This window comes from Balaenoptera acutorostrata, chromosome 16, assembly GCF_949987535.1.
Source record: "Balaenoptera acutorostrata chromosome 16, mBalAcu1.1, whole genome shotgun sequence".
NCBI lineage: Eukaryota > Metazoa > Chordata > Mammalia > Artiodactyla > Balaenopteridae > Balaenoptera > Balaenoptera acutorostrata.
In genome coordinates, this window is record NC_080079.1 from 27,965,005 (window position 1) to 27,983,416 (window position 18,412).

Consider the following 18,412-nt stretch of genomic DNA (forward strand, 5'->3'; position numbering starts at 1 on the left):
AGGCAGACTCTCAACCACTGTGCCACCAGGGAAGCCCTTATTTTATTTTTTATTTTTTGGCCACACTGCGTGGCATGTGGGATCTTAGTTCCTCAACCAGGGGACAAATCCATGCCCCCTGCAGTGGAAGCACAGAATCCTAACCACTGGACCACCAGGGAAATCCCTAGATCAGAATTTAGATTCTGTTATAGAAAGATACTTTCTATACTTATAATCATTTGGCAGTTTTCATTGGTTTTGTGGTAAAGAGCACAGGCTCTGCAACCAAAACCTGCGTTCAATTCTTGGAACCGCTATTTAACTTCTCCAAGCCTTGGTTTCTTCAGCTGTAAAATGCAGGTCTACTTCATAAGATTATTATGAGGATTAAGTAAATTACTGAGTGAAAGCTCTTACCACAGTGCTTGGCACATGGTAAACTCTCATTAAATGGTAACAATGATCTCTATTCCCTTTGTAGTTCTCCTCTCCTAGCCCTTTCTCCTGTTGTCTTCTTCTCCAACACTGCGTAATAGAAATATCTGGAGAAGTAATTGGACCTTAGCTTTGTAGACAGGATCCAAAACATCTTGCAGCCTTCTATTCTTCCCAACGCCAGGGCAGCCAGGCGGGGTGAAGTCTGCCCTCCATAGACCTCTAGCAGCATCTGTGTGGGAGGGGTTTTTCACTGAGACACTTGGGCCCATTCCCAGATTTTATTAGTGCTAGGTCTAGTTTATATTGGGCCCTGGATTTGTGACTCCAAATTAGTTAATGAGTTGTAGTTGTGCCTCACGAAAATATAGGTCTCCTCACCTTGGATCTTCTCTAGCAGGAGGTCGATAAATCAGTGGAAACCAGGAATATTCTTCAGAGGTGGCAGGAAGGCAAGAGTCAGGATTATCATCTTTTTTAAAATTATTTTTTAAAAGCAAAGCCAACAACCATTCCTCATAGCCCCTTCACCCAGGCAGCCAGAGTGCCAGTGCCCCAGCGTGTTAGAACTCACAGGCTGGACCTTACGAGCAGGCAATGGCTAGACAATCACTCAGCAGCAGAACAACACACTCTTGCCATGGCAGGGCTTCAGCTAGCAGATCTGGCAGTTTATTTGTCAATATTATTTGTCGTTAGCTTAATTGTAGGAAAATTGAAAAGTGTAATGTATAGCCATGAAACCCTTAAGGCTGGTTAATCTTTTTGGATTGTAACCAAAGTAATTTTTATTAGCTGATCTCATCTCGATTATAATATGCAGAACACTGGAAAAGTTGCTGAAGGCTCCAAGTCATGGTGTGCACAGGGAACCGACAGGCTCCATCATCTGCATTTTCTGCCAAGGAGAGAGAAGGGCAGAGGGGGCTGGATTAAAAGAACTGGGTTTGAACTCAACAACAAAAAAGCAAACAACACAATTGAAAAATAGGCAGAAGACCTAAAGAGACATTTCTCCAAAGAAGAAATATAGATGGCCAATAGGCACATGAAAAGAGGCTCAACGTTGCTAATTATTAGAGAAATGCAAATCAAAACTACAATGAAGTACCACCTCACACCAGTCAGAATGGCCATCATTAAAAAGTCTACAAATAACAAGTGCTAAAGAGGGTGTGGAAAAAAGGGAACCCTCCTACACTCTTGGTGGGAATGTAAGTTGATGAAGCCACTGTGGAAAACAGTATGGAGTTTCCTCAGAAAACTAAAAATAAAATTACCATATGATCCAGCAATCCCAATTCTGGGCATACATCCAGACAAAACTATAATTCAAAAAGATACATGCATCCCTATGTTCATAGCAGCACTATTCACAAGAGCCAAGACATGGAAACAACCTAAATGTCCATCGACAGATGAATGGATAAAGAAGATGTGGTACATATATACCATGGAATACTACTCAGCCATAAAAAAGAACAAAATAGTGGATGCAACTAGAGATTATCATACTAAGTGAAGTAAGTCAGAAAAAGAAAATACCATATGATATCACTTATATGTGGAATCTAAAACATGACAGAAATGAACCTATCTATGAAACAGAAACAGAATCACGGACATTGAGAATAGACTGGTGGTTGCCAAGGGGGAGAGGGGTGGGAGAGGGATGCATTGGGAGTTTGGGATTAGCAGATGCAAACTGGTATATATAGAATGGCTAAACAACAAGGTCAGGAACTATATTCAATAACATGTGATAAACCATAATGGAAAAGAATATAACAAAGAATATATATATGTATAACTGAGTCACTTTGCTGTACAGCAGTAATTAACACAACATTGTAAATCAACTGTATTTCAATTAAAAAAAAAAAAGAATTGGGTTTGAGATGGGAGTGGGGAGAGGAGAGGAGGAGTCTCCAGGATGGACTCAGAAATGATCCTGGCAACCCCTGAGGCCAAGCCACGTTAGGTCCTGTGCCTTGTATGCTGGAGGTGTCAGGCCCAGGAGGGCACTGCAAAGAACATCTGAATAATGGCCATAGTTCAGAATTAGGCTCCAGCAGAGGAAATGGAGACAAATCCAAAAAGCCAAAGAAAACACTTGTTCTTTCCATCAGCATTGGTTTATTTATGACTATTTGGAAAGACGCTCTTCTTCAGTTTTACAGTTCAAGTGTGGTAGTACCAAGAATTGGAACTATATCTGCAATTGAAAATTTGAAATTTGTAAGGAATGAGTCTAACAGTCTCTGCTCTTTCTCTGGACTTTTTTTTTTTTGCACCAGAGAAAGGAGAACAGACGTTCTCATCCATTCTACTGCCCCCTTTTCAGCTGATATATGAGGGGGCCTCCTTTTCTGCTTTGCCTTCTCTTGGGTACCTCTAAATACCCAATCCAGCAATGAGCCTTTTCGAAGGGTGAAGTTGGGGCCAGAAACACTGGAATTCTACTGACACATGACTGATGCCCTTGACCCCAACCATACACCCCAGCAAATGAGCCAGCAGCCTATTCTAAACAAATGGGGAGCCTAGAGGCAGCACGTGGGCTTTTTCCCCACCTTAGCCCTTTTATGAATATAAATATTTAGTGCATGGTGTTTTGCAGAATTAAATCTCTGAGCCTAGATTAGCCTGGTAATATCATTATGTAGATGCCAGGGATGAGCTACCTGTGACTGCTGTGTGTCTTCTCATTCAGTGATGCCTGTGATGACTTGATGCACTTTCATTTGCCAGGGCAATCATTAATTGCATATGAAACAGTTGGTGTTTGGCTTTAAGGGAAGCTGATTGGGTCAGTCACCGAGTTTGGCTCAATGATCTACAGCTGGCTCTTTGCTCCTGCATGCCTGCTTTCTTTTCAAAGCATTCTTACTCAGTGTTTTGGGGACCCCCTGAGGAAGTGACTGTGAAACATAGGGGGTTTTAATCTGTGTTTTCCTTTGGGCATTATAGCTTTAATTTTAATATTTTGGATAATAAAGAATGATTTTAAATTAAATTTGCGAGTCGGCCATCTGTGATAGTTTGGACTTTTTCCTCCTCTCTGGCAGGTTTTTTACTTAATTCTTTCTGAACATTAGCAAGAGTGTGTTGAGAGCCAGAGAAGCAAAGGGTAGCGGAGAGGGTAAACCCGTGGAACTTGGAGAAACGGGAAAAGGCTTTGATGCCTGGCCTTTCACCCTGGGGGTTGGTGGAAAAAACTTGATGCCCTGAGTCAAAATCATAAAAGTTAACTAGTATGCAATTGCAGCTTCCTGTCATCTCCTCTTGATTTGTCTTGAGAAAGTAGTTTGCCAAGGTTATGCCTCAGTTTGCCCACCTGAGGCATGGAAGTGATTAAACAGAGAAGTGATTTTCTCCACAGAGGTGCCACTACAGTTTGGGGACAGTTCTTCATCTGAGGACAGCTACTGGAACACAAGTCATCATCATCCGCTGAAGGCTGAAAGGGTCTGAGAAGCTTATATATGTTCCCAAATCTAAAGCTAAATCCAAGAAATCTACCTAGAAATAGCAATATATGCTTCATCTAGTCAGTGAAATCCAGGATGAAGAATTTTCTACCCTTCCAAGGGAAGTGAGGACACATCATCATCTTCATTGCAGACCACAGCATTAATGAGTCAGACAGACAGCGTCACTGAGCACACAGACAAATGTTGAGCGAATGCCAGAATAAAATGAAAAAGTACCTGCCAGCAGACGAGTTGGTGTGATAAGTGGTTTACCTAGGGAAAGCAAGCGGGTCTTGCATGGCAAGGCAAGTAACTCCTTCTCCTCTGTATAGTGGAAGGAGGCTTCTTGGAGGGGTCAAAATTTGCATTTCAGAAAGGAGGGGGAGTTTGAAGGGCTGTGCAGGGAGAATAATCCTGGCAGAGCATGTGGGCCCTCTGAGCAGACTGCAGGGATCAGGGCCTGGGGGTCTAAGAGGGTGAGTGGAGGGAAATAGACAAGGGGATGGAGATACAGCAGAGGCTGAAGAAAGCCACCTTAAATGCTCTCTGGAACCAGAATGGGGTATAAACAAAAACCCCAGGAAGCTTCTGGAGGCCTGAAGTTGTGTGTGGGTCCAAAGGCTTTGTTAGCATCAGAATGGTTTTCTTTGTATCTGCTCATTTCCCACGTCTCTCCTCCCTCACCCTGAATTCTGCTTTTATCAAATCAGGGTGGGGCTCCCAGGCACCTCCCTACACCAAGAAGGGCCAAAGTCATTGCTGCACAGGTCAGAGGGCAAAGGTTATGAAATGAACTTGAAGGTCAGGGAGGCAATATTCATGGCTCTGAGCAGGATAGAAGCTCAGGTGAACAAGTATATATCATGTTTTTAAGACCTCACATGAGCATCCTTTGTCCCGCATGACTCCTAGACTAAGAGATAAGCTTGGAATCTCAATCCCTCTCTCTCTCTCTCTCTCTCTCTCTCTCTCTCTCTCTCTCTCACACACACACACACACACACACACACACACACACTCAAACACAGAGATTTCTCTCTCCTTCCCCTCTTCTTCTCTCTTCTCTAAAATCCCTGGTTCTCCTGAATACAACCTTGGTATCCCCCCAATAGTAGAAAACAACCCCAACAAGTGCCTATGAAAAAGCCTTTAAGACTCATGAATATTTAGCTCGTCCTCATGTAAAATATATGACTTTGTGTAAGGATCAGGCGAACGAGGTGCATGATTTTTTTCTGATTTATGGGCCCAGAGACGGATTATTCATAGCAGAGCAGCTGTGTGGAAAGATTCATCCGCTGCAAAATGTGATTGTACATCAGGCAGTGTGTGGGAACGGAGCTATGACTAATGGCTGCTTTACATATAAATGAGAAGGTTTGTGCTAGGAACTGTAAAAAAATACAATCACTCAGCTGATGGGCAGGCTCCTTATGGGGGTGCAGGAGAGGGACCACAGGAAAGGCAGGCAAATGAATGCCTCACCCCCCAAAAGCTAAGCCAGGTGGGGGTGAGAGTCAGCGAGGAGCAGGTGAGGGGATGGAGGGAATTTGGAGAAGCAGGCAACTCTCCTGACCTGGACGTCATCAGTCCCTGTGTTTGTAACTTCCAGGACACACTGTGACCTGAGAGCCTGTCGGGTCAGAGATGTGGCCCAAAGAAAGTGGCTGCATTGCCAACCCACTCAGGGCTGATGGTCAGATCCTGAACCCTCCAGAGCTTGATGTTAGGCTTCTGAAGATTCAGATCCATTTCAGAAGCCAGCACAGGAATCACCTGGGTAAACCTCTGCAGAGAAAAATTGTGCGAATCTGAGATTTCCCTCTGCCACTCCTCATGTCTCCCTTGCTTTTCCTTGTTCATCTCTCCCCTCTCTCGTAGCTGAGACAGGCTGTCTAGACATTGCAGATGTGGACAGATGTTGGGTCTGTAATTTATAACAACGGCCTCCAGAAGGCAATTCCAATTCGTTTCGGTAAGGCTTTGAGTTACAGGCAGAAAAAATACCCTGTAAATACCGTTGACTTACATGGTAACTACACCAAGGGTTTACTTAGTGAACAATCACTAACTATAGCATAATTACATATCCCTGCAGATTACCAGAGAATTTAATGACACTGAGCAGGTAATGACCACCAAAACCAAGTTTCTGGCTTTGGGAGGACCTGGAGAGCAAGGGAGTTGAGACATACTTAACAGGAATTTATGCCTTTTTCTTCAAGTCATCAATTAGTCTCCATTTTGAGGGCCTTTGAGTTTTATCTACATGCTAGACATCCCTTCGCCATCATACTGAACTCTAAGCAGGTTGGATGCTGGTTGTTGCTTTGAGCCGACACGGTTTTATTTTTATTTTTTGGCTGTGCCACGTGGCTTGTGGGATTCCCTGACCAGGGATTGAACCCAGGCCCTCAGCAGTGAAAGTGCAGAGTCCTAAGCACTGGACCACCAGGGAATTCCCTGGGCTGACACAGTTTTAAACCATGTGGTATCTGGAGGTACACACAAAGCCCTCAGACAAGCAAGGAAGCTGGAAAATTATCTTTGCTGTTATCATAACGGGTCGTGCACTCAGCAGCACGGCTGAGCTGCACCCACCCACTCGCACTCTCTCCTGCTGGCTGATGACTAAACAGCTGTCCAGGCCAACAGTGAAGAGGACTGGCCCACACAAGATCAAGCTAATCCTCATGGGGATTACATTCTGATCTGGTGATTATACTGGGAAATGGAAAGGTGAATTTCTAGAATCATTTTTCATGAAATTCAGGATACTTCTTACTCTCACCTGGGGTGGTGTGTGTGGAGGCGGGAGGAGGAAGTTAATATTAAGGCCAATACCCAGAGAAGTTAAGTGATCTGCCATGATCAGAGTTTGTTGGTAGCAGAAGCCAAATTTGCACTTGGGGTCTGCCATCCCTGAGAACTCTGACCAGCTGGTTTCTCTGGGTTTAGAGAATCAGAGCTGGCCGGCAGCTGGGAAGCTCAGGCTTCCCTGGATATGAAAGGTTGCAGTTGAAATAGCCATCAGGGTTTCATTTATGTCAGTCTGGGGGAAGGGGAAGAGGAGTGGGAATAAAGGGGGGAGGAAAATGTAGAAATCAAATAAACACATTGACAGGGTTGAATTCCAGTTTTCAATCCATCACCAACCTCCTCTAGTTTATCTGTTCCATAGAATCTTCCTTCCCCCTCTTGCCTGTCCAAAAACAATCAAACAAATCTTTATCTTAATACACCTCTAGGTGCAGACCCCTGGGTTTCCACAGACCCTGAAAAGAATGCCTGATGCCAATTTAGGGATTGATATTGTCCAGAGAATCCTGATTCTTTTCAATAGCTGTTCTCTCTCTCATTCCCACCCTCCCCTGCTTCTGCTACTGAATGCTCTGTATCCAACTTGAATGATATCTTGCTTCACCTGAAGAAGTGGGCCTGGTTTAGAATGTCAGCTTCTGGCAGAGCCACAAAACAGATCACTAGGGCTTCCCTGGTGGCGCAGTGGTTGAGAATCTGCCTGCCAATGCAGGGGACATGGGTTCGAGCCTTGGTCTGGGAAGATCCCACATGCCGCAGAGCAACTAGGCCCGTGAGCCACAACTACTGAGCCTGCGCGTCTGGAGCTTGTGCTCCGCAACAAGAGAGGCCGCGACAGTGAGAGGCCTGCGCACCGCGATGAAGAGTGGCCCCTGCTTGCCGCAACTAGAGAAAGCCCTTGCACAGAAACGAAGACCCAACACAGCCAAAAAGAAAGAAAGAAAGAAAAAGAAAGAAAGAAAGAAAGAAAGAAAGAAAGAAGTTTTCATTAAAAAAAAACCAACAACAACAACAGATCACTAGCTGGAAGGATTGGCCGCCTGGGCCAAATGAAAGGAGTTAGGATTATCAGGTGTCATGACTGCAACTGCTCTTCTCTGGTGGGCATTGGCCAGTGGGTCTGGCCTCAGGTCCAGTGTAGGAGGAAAGATGTCAGTTGCAAGAGGATGGGTTTAGGAAACAATCTGTATCTTAGAAGTTTAAGGTTTTGGATGCGACATCTAAAGATACTCCTGAGACTTATTTTATGGAAACTTTAAAAAAATATGAGGGAGTCCTGCCTGCCAGTGGTGTGTGAGATTTTTAACCTACTGAGAGATATAGATGACAATGGCCCGGAGCCTCTCACCCCAGGAGATCCTTGTAAGTGCACCAAGCCTCACACAGCTCCCTGGCAAGAATGGATATGGTTACTTGTACTTCCAGCCCAAGGAGGGCTGTGGGGTGAAGGAGGGACGCCCTCTGGTCAGGGAGGACAAATGAGCTATAATAATGTTAATAGCTAGCATGAATTAGGAGATTACTGTGTGCCAGGTATATATTATCTCTTTGATGATATATCCATGCATTAGCTCTTTGATAAAGAGAAATTTACCCACTGCCAGGGAGCAGAACTTTCCTCAAAATAAGAGGAAGCACATGGCACATAATCCCACTCTGTGTCCTCCCAGCAATAGCTGGAAGGTCATGTATAGTTTTTAGGAGTGGAGGGTAGAAGCAAGAGGGAAAGACAGCTTCAGGGACACATATCCCCAGATGTCTGTGGGGGAGGGAACTTCAGGGTACAGACTCAGGTGTCTCCATACACAGAGAATAGATACCACTGGGTATGAGAGAGCTAATGAAAGGATGGCTTTACTGATACATGTGTATATATACATACATGAACACATGTCCACACACAACGTCCCACATAGATATAGATCATCTGGTGAGTAATATGTCTGAATCAATGAGAAAAGACCACATAGCTTAGGCACAAGAGACATAGTATAAGATGTGGTTGATTATATACACATGAGAATGATGGTCTATCTCCCACAAAGATCCCTTCCTAGACTTTTTTTTTTTTTGGCTGCGCTGGGCAGCTTATGGGATCTCAGTTCCCCAACCAGGGCTTGAACCTGGGGCCCTGAATCCTAACCACTAGGCCACCAGCGAACTCCCCCTTCCTAGGTTTCTTGATAAGCTAACCTAAGCCTGGGGTGTTGGACAAAGACAGGACAGGACTAGAAAGGGTTCACGTTATAGGTGTTTCCGCAAAGGGATTAAGGTCTGATCTTCTCTGGTATCTGAGGTATCATGTGTATCTGCAGGAAGGCTATGGATGTTCAGACTAGGGTCTGGGTCAGAAGGAAGCATAGATCCAGAGTCCAACCTCAGGTTATTTTTCTAATACTGAAGCCCCTGAGAGTCCAAAAATAGTTACCTGAAATGAATAATAGAAAGCCCAGGGGCTTTGGAGCCAGAACGCCTAGGTTTAATGCCTGCCCTTTCTACTACTTATCAGCTTCTCATTCATTCATTCACTCAATAAATATTTATTAAGCATTAACTGCGTGCCAGGTGTGTGACCTTTGGGGGTAAGCTGTATAACTCAGTCAGCTTCAGTTTCCTCATCTATAAACCAGGGAAAATAATCCATAGGAGTCACAGTCGTTGTGAGGTGCTTGGCACATAGCTGAGTCTCAATAAATGCTTCTTGTTGTTGTTAGCACTAGTAAGAGAAATCCAATTATGTCTCTTTAATATAGTTGCTTTCTTTTGCTAGTTTTTCCCCCCAACGGTGTCTGACCTGTGTCTAGGGGAATTTTGTATAGCCCCAGAAGATCAGCCCCTCCTCGTAGGGGCTCTGACAGTGGGCCCAGGATGTGGTTCGTCTCCGGAGTAAAGCAGCACAGGACATGTTTAGTACCCTGGTTGTTTTTGGTGCTTGCCTATCCCCCTGCCTGGACTGTGAGCGCCTCAGGGGCAGGGACTGTGTCTTCACTTGTTTAGCATTGTGACCACAGTGCCTCTGACAGTGCCTGGCACACAGAAGGCACTCAGTAGATGTTTGCTGAATGAATGGAAGAAGGAAGGAGCAGGGTTTCTAGCCCTGTAGTGGTTGTGCAGGCCCCTCATTCCTTCATTCCACAAATATTCATCGAGCGGCTACAATGTCCCTGAATACTGTACCAGGTGTTGGAGACATAAGGGTCCCTGCCCTCATGGAGCTCGGAGTCCAGTGGGAAAATACAGGCTGTAATCAGATAGTCACAAAAGGAAACATCTCCTTACAATATGTGCTCTGTGTTGTAAAGGAAGTAAATGACGATAGGAAAGCATATCAAAGAGCGAGGTAACGAAGTGTGGGTAGTCACAGGAGGCTTCCTCCAGGCCGCAACACTTCAGCTGACATCAGAAGTGAGAGTGGGCGTTAAAGCCATGCGGGGCTGGTGCTGCTCCCGCCAACAGGCGTCTTCCAAGGAGAGGAAACCTGTGCACAGTCCCAGTGGCTGGTTAGAACATGGCACGTTCAGGCAACAGGAAAAGCCCAATATGGCTGGAGCACAACATGAGACTGAGAGTGTAGGGCAAAGAAGTTGGAGACATGGGTTCTTGTCTTTGTCCTAAGAGCAAGGGGACACCATAACAGGGTTTCAAGTAGAGGAATGATAGTAGTGAGATGATCACCACCTGGCTGAGTTGAGGGGGCAAGAGGGCAAGGGGGTGTGGAGTCAGTCAGTGGGGTGTGGAGTTAGGTAGGCAACAGATGGCAGTGGCCTTGGACTGCGGTGGTGGAGATAGAAAGAAAAGGATGGATGAGTAGAACACTTCAGAGTGGAGGTGAAAGGGCTAGCTGATGGTCAGGTCCTGAGGGGCAGATGAGGAGCCGGAGGAGCCATAGATGCCCCTAGGTTTGTAAACTTGCTCCTAGTGTCTGTCTGCTCCTTGCTCACCTCTATTAAAGGTCTTCTTTCTCACAAACCCAAGAGTTTGGTTCTGATAGCCTTCAGAGGTGGATGGATTTCCACTTCCAGAGAATGAGAGGGACTACCAGGGGCCCCGCAGTATCTGGGAGGCACCTAGAGGGTCATTTCCCCAATGAACCAGGCACTCATTTATCCTCCCAAACTCACCCAAACACACACACTCTCTCAGACTCTCTGGCTCCCCAGACTTACACAGACTTCCAATCACTCCCTACAGACCACTCCATCCTACCCTTATTTACCCCTGCCTCCCCAAAGCCCTCCGTGGCCCCCTTTCCCACTCTTCTCCCTACCCTGCCCCAGCGCCCATCTCCCTCTGCCTCCACTTCACCCTATTGAGAAACCACCACCCCCAGAACCCCTGCCCCCGGCTGCTGCTCCCTGAGCCCCGCCCGCCCTCCCTCCTCCTGCTCCTCTCCCTGACAGATGCCTCAGAGCCCCGGGCCGCAGTTAAGGTGACGAGATGCAGCAATTCTTTATGAACATTTCATTCCTGCTCGCTACACGACGTAAATTAGATGGTGTGTTACATTCGGGCAATAAGAGAGATATGTCACCGTGACGCTGGCCCATTGGATGGAGAGGGTAATCCTGCCGTGAATTTCATTACTGCTTTTATATAGACAGAATTAGCTCGGTGACAGCGAGCCTGATTGTCTTTCACTAGGGGTTTGGCGAAGAGCTGAAAGGATTTCACCCTGATGTGCGCACTACTGAGTGACCCGCTCACCAGCGGCTCCGCTGATTGCTTTGCACCTTGCAGACCCGCGATTGGCTCAGCCTCTCTGCCGCCTCGCCTCCCTCCCTGGCCCCCAGCCCTCGCGCTTGGCTTTTTCTTGAAGCAAGAAGAAAGGAGACCTAATGGAGGAGTCACAAGGTCATGAAGGGAAATGTATGGGGGAAGGGCAAGGTGACAGAGTTTAAAAAAAATATTCAACAATCCCTTTCTGATCAGAGTCTCCTGGACAGAAGCTGTGGCCACTCACTCTTGCCTCCCAGAAAAGAGCAAGAAGGACCGGGTCCCTGGGGCACATGTCCATGGCCCTCAGGGCAAAAGGGCAACTGGGTAGAGGTTGGTAGATCCTTGTGAGTCTCCCTGGCAGAGCCTCCCAAGCTGCCATCAGGTTCCTGTCCCTTTGCCTCTTGCATCTCTGGGTCTTTCCCCCTTAGTGGCTCAGGGCTCTTTCCCGCCTCCCAGCCAGGGACACTTGTAAGAAACAAGAGCAAGAACCGTTGTCACTCCCAGCTTGAGGACCCAGCAATTCCAACGTGCAGGTGGACTTCCATTTCCCATGCTCACCTGATCCTGTCACGGCCCCACCCCCACCCTACCGCACGTATTCATAACACTCTTCAGAGACTTCCAGAATCCTCCACAGGGCATAGATGGCCCAGCCGAGGGACTGCCTTCCTTCAGCTTGTTTCTGTGGGGTGGCCAGTTCTGAGAGCGTCAGCCCCCTCTCTGTTCTCTTGGCCTCCGCCTTGGTATCTCTCACCTTCTGTCACCTTGCCCACTCCTTCCCTCACGTCTGTCAATCCCTCAGCAAACAAAGGTCTTCTGCCAGGCCTTCCTGAGGCAGCTGGTGGCCCCTGGGGCTGGCCAGGGAGGTTGACCATTGGCTGGACCCCTGAAAGTTTCTCTTACGGCCCAGACCAGCCAGCTCTGTGGCCTCTGTGCCGGGAAGGATTAAAGCCACAGTCTCCCCTTTCCAGAGGGGGAGGAGGCTCCCTGGACCTCGGCAGAGCTGAGCAGGCTCTCAGGAGGCCTGGCACAGGGTCGCTGCACCCTGACTCTGTCTGCCCAGGTACAGCGCACGGAGCTTTCCCTGCAGCCTCCCACCCTGGGCACCCTCAGCTCCGGTGGCCTGTCCTCCATGGAGCCCAGCGAGAGGGTTCCCTTAATGAATTACTCATGCAGTCACACTGAAGAGTTTTACACTGAAATCCCTTCTCCATGAAGCCAAGGCTTAAGCCTTCGATGCTGAAACTAAACTCCAGCCCTACCTGTACAATAGCTGGATGACGAGGCAGGTCATTGCATCTATCTGAACTTCAGTCCCCTCATCTTCAAAAGGAAAGTGGTAACTGCTGTTGTGGAGGCCGTGCTGCAATGCCCTGCTTCCCTCAGTACTCAAGGACGGTCTCCAGGCGCTGCCCTGGCTTGGCAGCTTTCCTTGGAGTTGTCTCTGTCGAAAGGGAGCTGCCTCACTTAAGGTCATGCCCTTCCCCTGGGCAGCCTGCATCCAATGCCTGGTCATCCCCAGCATATGGAGGCCCAGTCCCCTCTCCCCGACTTGGGACCGTCCTGAAGGGCCATTCCAGCCTCAGAGCCCTCCTTGTGGTCCACTAAGGCCTTTTTTGAGACTGCAGCACAGCTCAACTTCTCCTTCTGTTCAGTCCTGCTTCTTTCCAGTTCCATCCCTTGCACTTGTGATGATCCCAAGGGCACTCCCCAGTGAAGCTCCCGCACAGTAATCTCCACCCTAGAGTCTGCTTCCAGACCCAACTGGCAGGCAATTCAATTCCTGCCTACCTGCTGACTGGGCTACTACAAGGACGAAAGTGTTTTGTAAAGTGCCATGAGAAACACAGCTGCTGCTGTTTACCTTCATCATCATCATTGTCCTCTTCATCAACTTCACAGCAGAGCCTGCCCAGCTGGTGTGATGAGGTTCACATACTTTGGCCAGGAAGTCCCGTAAATGAACACCCAGACTTCTTTTTTCTCCTAAGGACAGGGTCCTTTGCATTCTTCCTTTTATCTTCTGATCAGAATGACCTTCCCAAATTGGCCAGACTCCCTCAGAAAGCTAGCTGTGGTCCTAAGGATCTAGGGGTTCAAATTGGTGAAGTTCTGTTACCCACATCTCATTCTCTGCACCAAGAATCAGTGAGCTAAGTGCCCATTGGATTCTCTCTCCTACATTCTCCAGATGCCTTTCTAGCTGCGCTTCCTACTCTTTATTTAAAGCGCGTACTTTCCTCCTGTAGACCAAAGCATCCATCCCTAGTGGGTGGCAACAGGTCTTAAGTGAGGCCTAAGGGCAGGGTCTCCTCTCCTAGAGCTAAGACTTCCTTCCTTCTGGGCCGTGTTTACAGCCCCCAAAATAAAGAAAGCCCGGGATCCCTCTCTCTTAGGGAACAGGCAATGGTCCCAGATTATTGTTACCCTTCTAAGGATTCCCACACTGTCTCACTACCAGGCCCACAGCCTTGTCAGCGTTTTGGAGTGGAATGGCAGGTAGGGACACTGCCAGGTGAATCAGATCTCCCACCCAGTCCCTATTCCTGGGCCCTGCCTGACCCAGAATCTGTGCTCCTCAGGAGTGCAACGTCCTGCATCTCTTCTGGAGCTTTCCCTGAGGCCTCCCACAAGGCTGCAGACACTGAGCAGTGAGCCAGGGATATGGGAGATGGAGGTTTCTCACCCCACTCCCATCCTGATGTCACAGACCTCATTTTCTGACACTAATTGGTTGCCATGGAAACAAGTTCCTTAAAGTGCCATGATGACTTGAGGTGGTGGGAGGGAGAGGCATAAGAGCAAGCCCTGCCACGAAGAATCCACAGAGCCCCTCAGAATCAAGCAGGGCTGCCCAGAGTCCCTATCCTCTGCTGGTACATTTGCCTCACATATAAGAAGAAAAGTCTGTCTTGTCTTTGAGTAGGGAGATCTTGCTACAAAGTCAGAGATAGTCCAGAGCAAGAAAAGCCAGCCACTTACCCTGGAATAAATGGATATCAGATATGATGTGGGCCCGTCTATTTCAGTCTTAGATCAGAAGTCATTTCTTCTAAGAAACTGTCCTTAACTATCCAATCTCCCATCCCCATCTCCATCTCTCTCTCTCTCTCTCTCACACACACACACACACACACACACACACACACACAAAACACACACACACACGGACACACACATTCCCCTTACTACTTACTCACTCTAGAGCTTACACATTCTTTCAATCATTCATTCAACAAGTACTGATGAGCCTCTGGTGTGTTGTAAACCCTAGGGATACAGCCAGGAGTTGACAGGGCCCTGCCTTATGGAGCTCACTGTCAACATCTTACACCATGTCCTTCTATACTCACATGCTTAACACTTTAATATGCCTCTCTGGGTTTTCTTTTTTCATTCCAGTTCCCCAAATGTGGTGAGCTATCTGGTTGCTGGTAGGGCGGGGTACAATTTGCTTTTTATCCCCTCTACCCATGGGCTTTCCAAGAGTGGAGACCTTGAGCCTATTAACGTACATCCTTGCCTAACACTAACCCAAGACTTGGGGCCCCTCAGCCTCCCATGTCACCCCACTGCTCCCAGCACCAGCCTTCCAAGGACCTTGGATTCTTCCATTCTCTTTCAAGGCCAAGGAGCAGAGGAATAGATGGGACCAGAAAGGTGTGTCTGCTGTGTGTCTACTGGAGCGTATACACAGGCACCAGATGCACGGCTGGGCCTTCATACATGTGTGTCCTGCCATCACGTGTGTGCACTTACATTGGCCAATATCTGTGACTTCTAAATTGGCCAGTACAAGGGTGTGAGCAGGTGTGTGATTCCACTTATGAGCATGAGTGAGCATGTGTTCAGGGAAGGGGAATTTAGGGGTATGTGTCTATGTGTGTTTTTTCCAAATGCTTGGCTTTTTTCAAAATCGCTAAGAGCACTACTGTCATTTATGGGGTTTAAAATGTCAGAACAGGGCCCTCAGGGAGGCAGGGGAGATTAAACTGCAAACAGTGAAGGTTATAGATGATGTTTCTGATAGGCTGACAGGCGGACTCAAATGATGCCACACTTTAGCAATCATTTAAACACATACACTCATACACACGCACGCACACACACACACACACACAGAGATCATCTCTCATATTTTAATGGCATATTCTGAAGGCTAAAAACATAAAAGGCCAAGTCTAGAGAACCACAGCTCTGCTTTCAGAACCCAGCCAGCACTGTCTGGTCTTGTGTGTGTGTGGGTGTGTGTATGTTTGCGTGTGTGTGTGTACTCACTCAAGTGCACCTACTGTGCCAAGTGAACACATGTGCTTATTTGTTTTTGTTTTTGGGTTTTTCAAAATAAATTTATTTATTTTTAGTTATTTATTATTTTTGGCTGCGTTAGGTCTTTGTTGCTGCATGCAGGCTTGCTCTAGTTGCGGAGAGTGGGGTCTACTCTTCGTCGCGGTGCGTGGGCTTCTCATTGCGGTGGCTTCTCTTGTTGTGGAGCACGGGCTCTAGGCGCGCGGGCTTCAGTAGTTGTGGCTCGCGGGCTCTAGAGCGCAGGCTCAGTAGTTGTGGCGCATGGGCTTAGTTGCTCCGCGGCATGTGGGATCTTCCTGCACTAGGGCTTGAACCCGTGTCCCCTGCATTGGCAGGTGCCACCACGGATACCCATTGTTTTTGTTTATTATGAATTTATTTATTTATGGCTGCACTGGGTCTTCATTGCTGCGTGTGGGCTTTCTCTAGTTGCAGTGAGCGGGGGCTACTCTTCGTGTGGTGTGCGGGCTTATTGCGGTGGCTTCTCTTGTTGTGGAGTATGGGCTCTAGGCGCGCGGGCTTCAGTGGTTGTGGCGCACGGGCTTAGTTGCTCCGCGGCATGTAGGATCTTCCCGGACCAGGGCTCGAACCCATGTCCCCTGCGTTGGCAGGCGGATTCTTTTTTTTTTTTTTTTTAACCAGATTGGGACTTAAACCCATGGTCTTTTTTTTTTTTTTTAATTTATTTATTTATTCATTTATTTAATTTTTGGTTGCATTGGGTCTTTGCTGCTGCACGCGGGCTTTCTCTAGTTGCAGTGAGCGGGGGCTACTCTTTGTTGTGGGGCGCAGGCTTCTCATTGCGGTGGCTTCTCTTGTCGCGGAGCACAGGCTCTAGGCGCACAGGCTTCAGTAGTTGCGGCACACAGGCTTCAGTAGTTGTGGCTCGCGGGCTCTAGAGCTCAGGCTCAGTAGTTGTGGCGCACAGGCTTAGTTGCTCCGCGGCATGTGGGATCTTCCCGGGCCAGGGCTCGAACCCGTGTCCCCTGCATTGGCAGGCGGATTCTTAACCACTGCGCCACCAGGGAAGCCCGGCAGGCGGATTCTTAACCACTGTGCCACCAGAGAAGTCCCTTGTGTGCTTATTTGTATTTTAGTGTCTGTATAGGTTAATTCCACCTCACTTTTATATAGTGCCCTATATAATTAACAAAATACACCACATTTAACAGTCTACCTGAGCATCATAACACTTGTATAAAGTAGGCAGGGTCGAGGTTACTATCCCCAGTTTACAGATATAAGAAAACTGAGGCTCAAAGAGGTTCGATGGGCTGCTCAAAGAGGTCCAATGGGCTGCCCAAGCCCACCAGCTAGGAAATGATAAAGTGAAGGTTAGAAGCAGAGTCTTTTTATACTTATCCAGACCTCTTTTCTTGAGGTTGTGTTTCTCAACTCTGGCTACTTTAAAATCCCCTGGGGAGCTTTTAAAACCCATCAATGCCTGAGCCCTACCCCCGGAGATTCTGATCCAGTTGTTCTGAAGGTGGTCCTTGTGGTATGTTTTTAAATTCTAACGTGCAGACTGGTTGAGAACCACTGCTTCCAGGCCTGGTGAAGTCAGGCAGGAGCTGCGCAGAGGGGCAACCCAGGTGTCTGATTAGGCTCACATCCCCTCCATGTGAATGTGGATTCCAGTCTCTTTCCTCCTCAGGGTCTATCTTGGCATCAACTTCCCGGGAAGACTTACTTCCCAGGATGATCAGAGCCTCTATTTCTTCTGCATCACCCCAACTCCCCACCGCCTTCCAGACTGTGGAGACTTAAAAGGATGCTCAGCTCAGCCTGATGAATGAAGAGGCTACTGGCCTCACAGTTGTGGCCACCCGGTAAGGGGCAGAACATGTGGTCTTACCAAGAGGGAGGAGAACCAGCTCCACCTGGCCCATCAGCCAGAGGAAGGCCAGAGAGGTGAGGGGCAGCTGCCTTAGTAACAAAGGGCAAGAGGAAAAAGGGAAAGAGACAGAAAGAAGGGAAGAGAGAAGAGAACAGCTGGCCCCCTTTGAAGGCTGTACGGACCAGCTAACTGCTAAAGTCACAGGCAGTGCTCACCTCACTCAGCCCTCTGCAAAAGAGGTGGTCTAGCAGAGCAATTAGGAGCGCAGACTCAGGTAGTCACCTGCCTGGGCTTGAATCCTGGTTTCTGGTTACTAGTTATGTGACTTTGGGCAAGTACTTAATATCCCTGTGCCTCGGTTTACTTATCTTTAAAATGGCAATGATAATAATAGGACCTGCCTCATCGAGTCTCTGGGAGGATTCAGTGAGTTCATGTAAAGTCCCCAACATAGCATAAGTGCTGGGTAGGGTTCAACCGTTGCTATTCTGCATCATTTGATGCTTTGGAACTCTCCCTCCTTGAAATTCTTCCTATCTTCCTGAACATTCCTTCTCGGCCTTCTTTGCTAGCCCTGTTCCTCTGCCCTCCCTCTGAGTCATTGGTTCTCAGCCCCAACTTCATTTTAGAATCACCTGAGGAACTTTTACAGCTCATTCCCAGAGATTCAGATCTAGTTGGTCTGGGGTGGGGCTCAGACACTAGTGTTTTTCAAGTTCCCTGGCTCATCGAAATGTGCTGCCAAGGCTGAAAACCACTCCTCTAAGTGTAGATACTCCCTAGGACTCTATTCTTGGCCTTCTTCTCTCCTCATGTGTCTTTCTTTCTTTTTTTTAATAAT

General features: G+C 47.7%; 1 long non-coding RNA gene across 1 annotated transcript in view; it reads right to left on the reverse strand.

The window, feature by feature from the left end:
• Nucleotides 1–1,223: 1,223 nt before the first annotated feature.
• The window catches only part of LOC103004540 (uncharacterized), a 31,604-nt gene continuing 14,415 nt past the window's right edge, over nt 1,224–18,412 (reverse strand). The window contains exon 4 of the long non-coding RNA XR_451439.1: nt 1,224–1,315. This is a non-coding gene — a long non-coding RNA (uncharacterized LOC103004540). The remainder of the gene's footprint in view (nt 1,316–18,412) is intronic.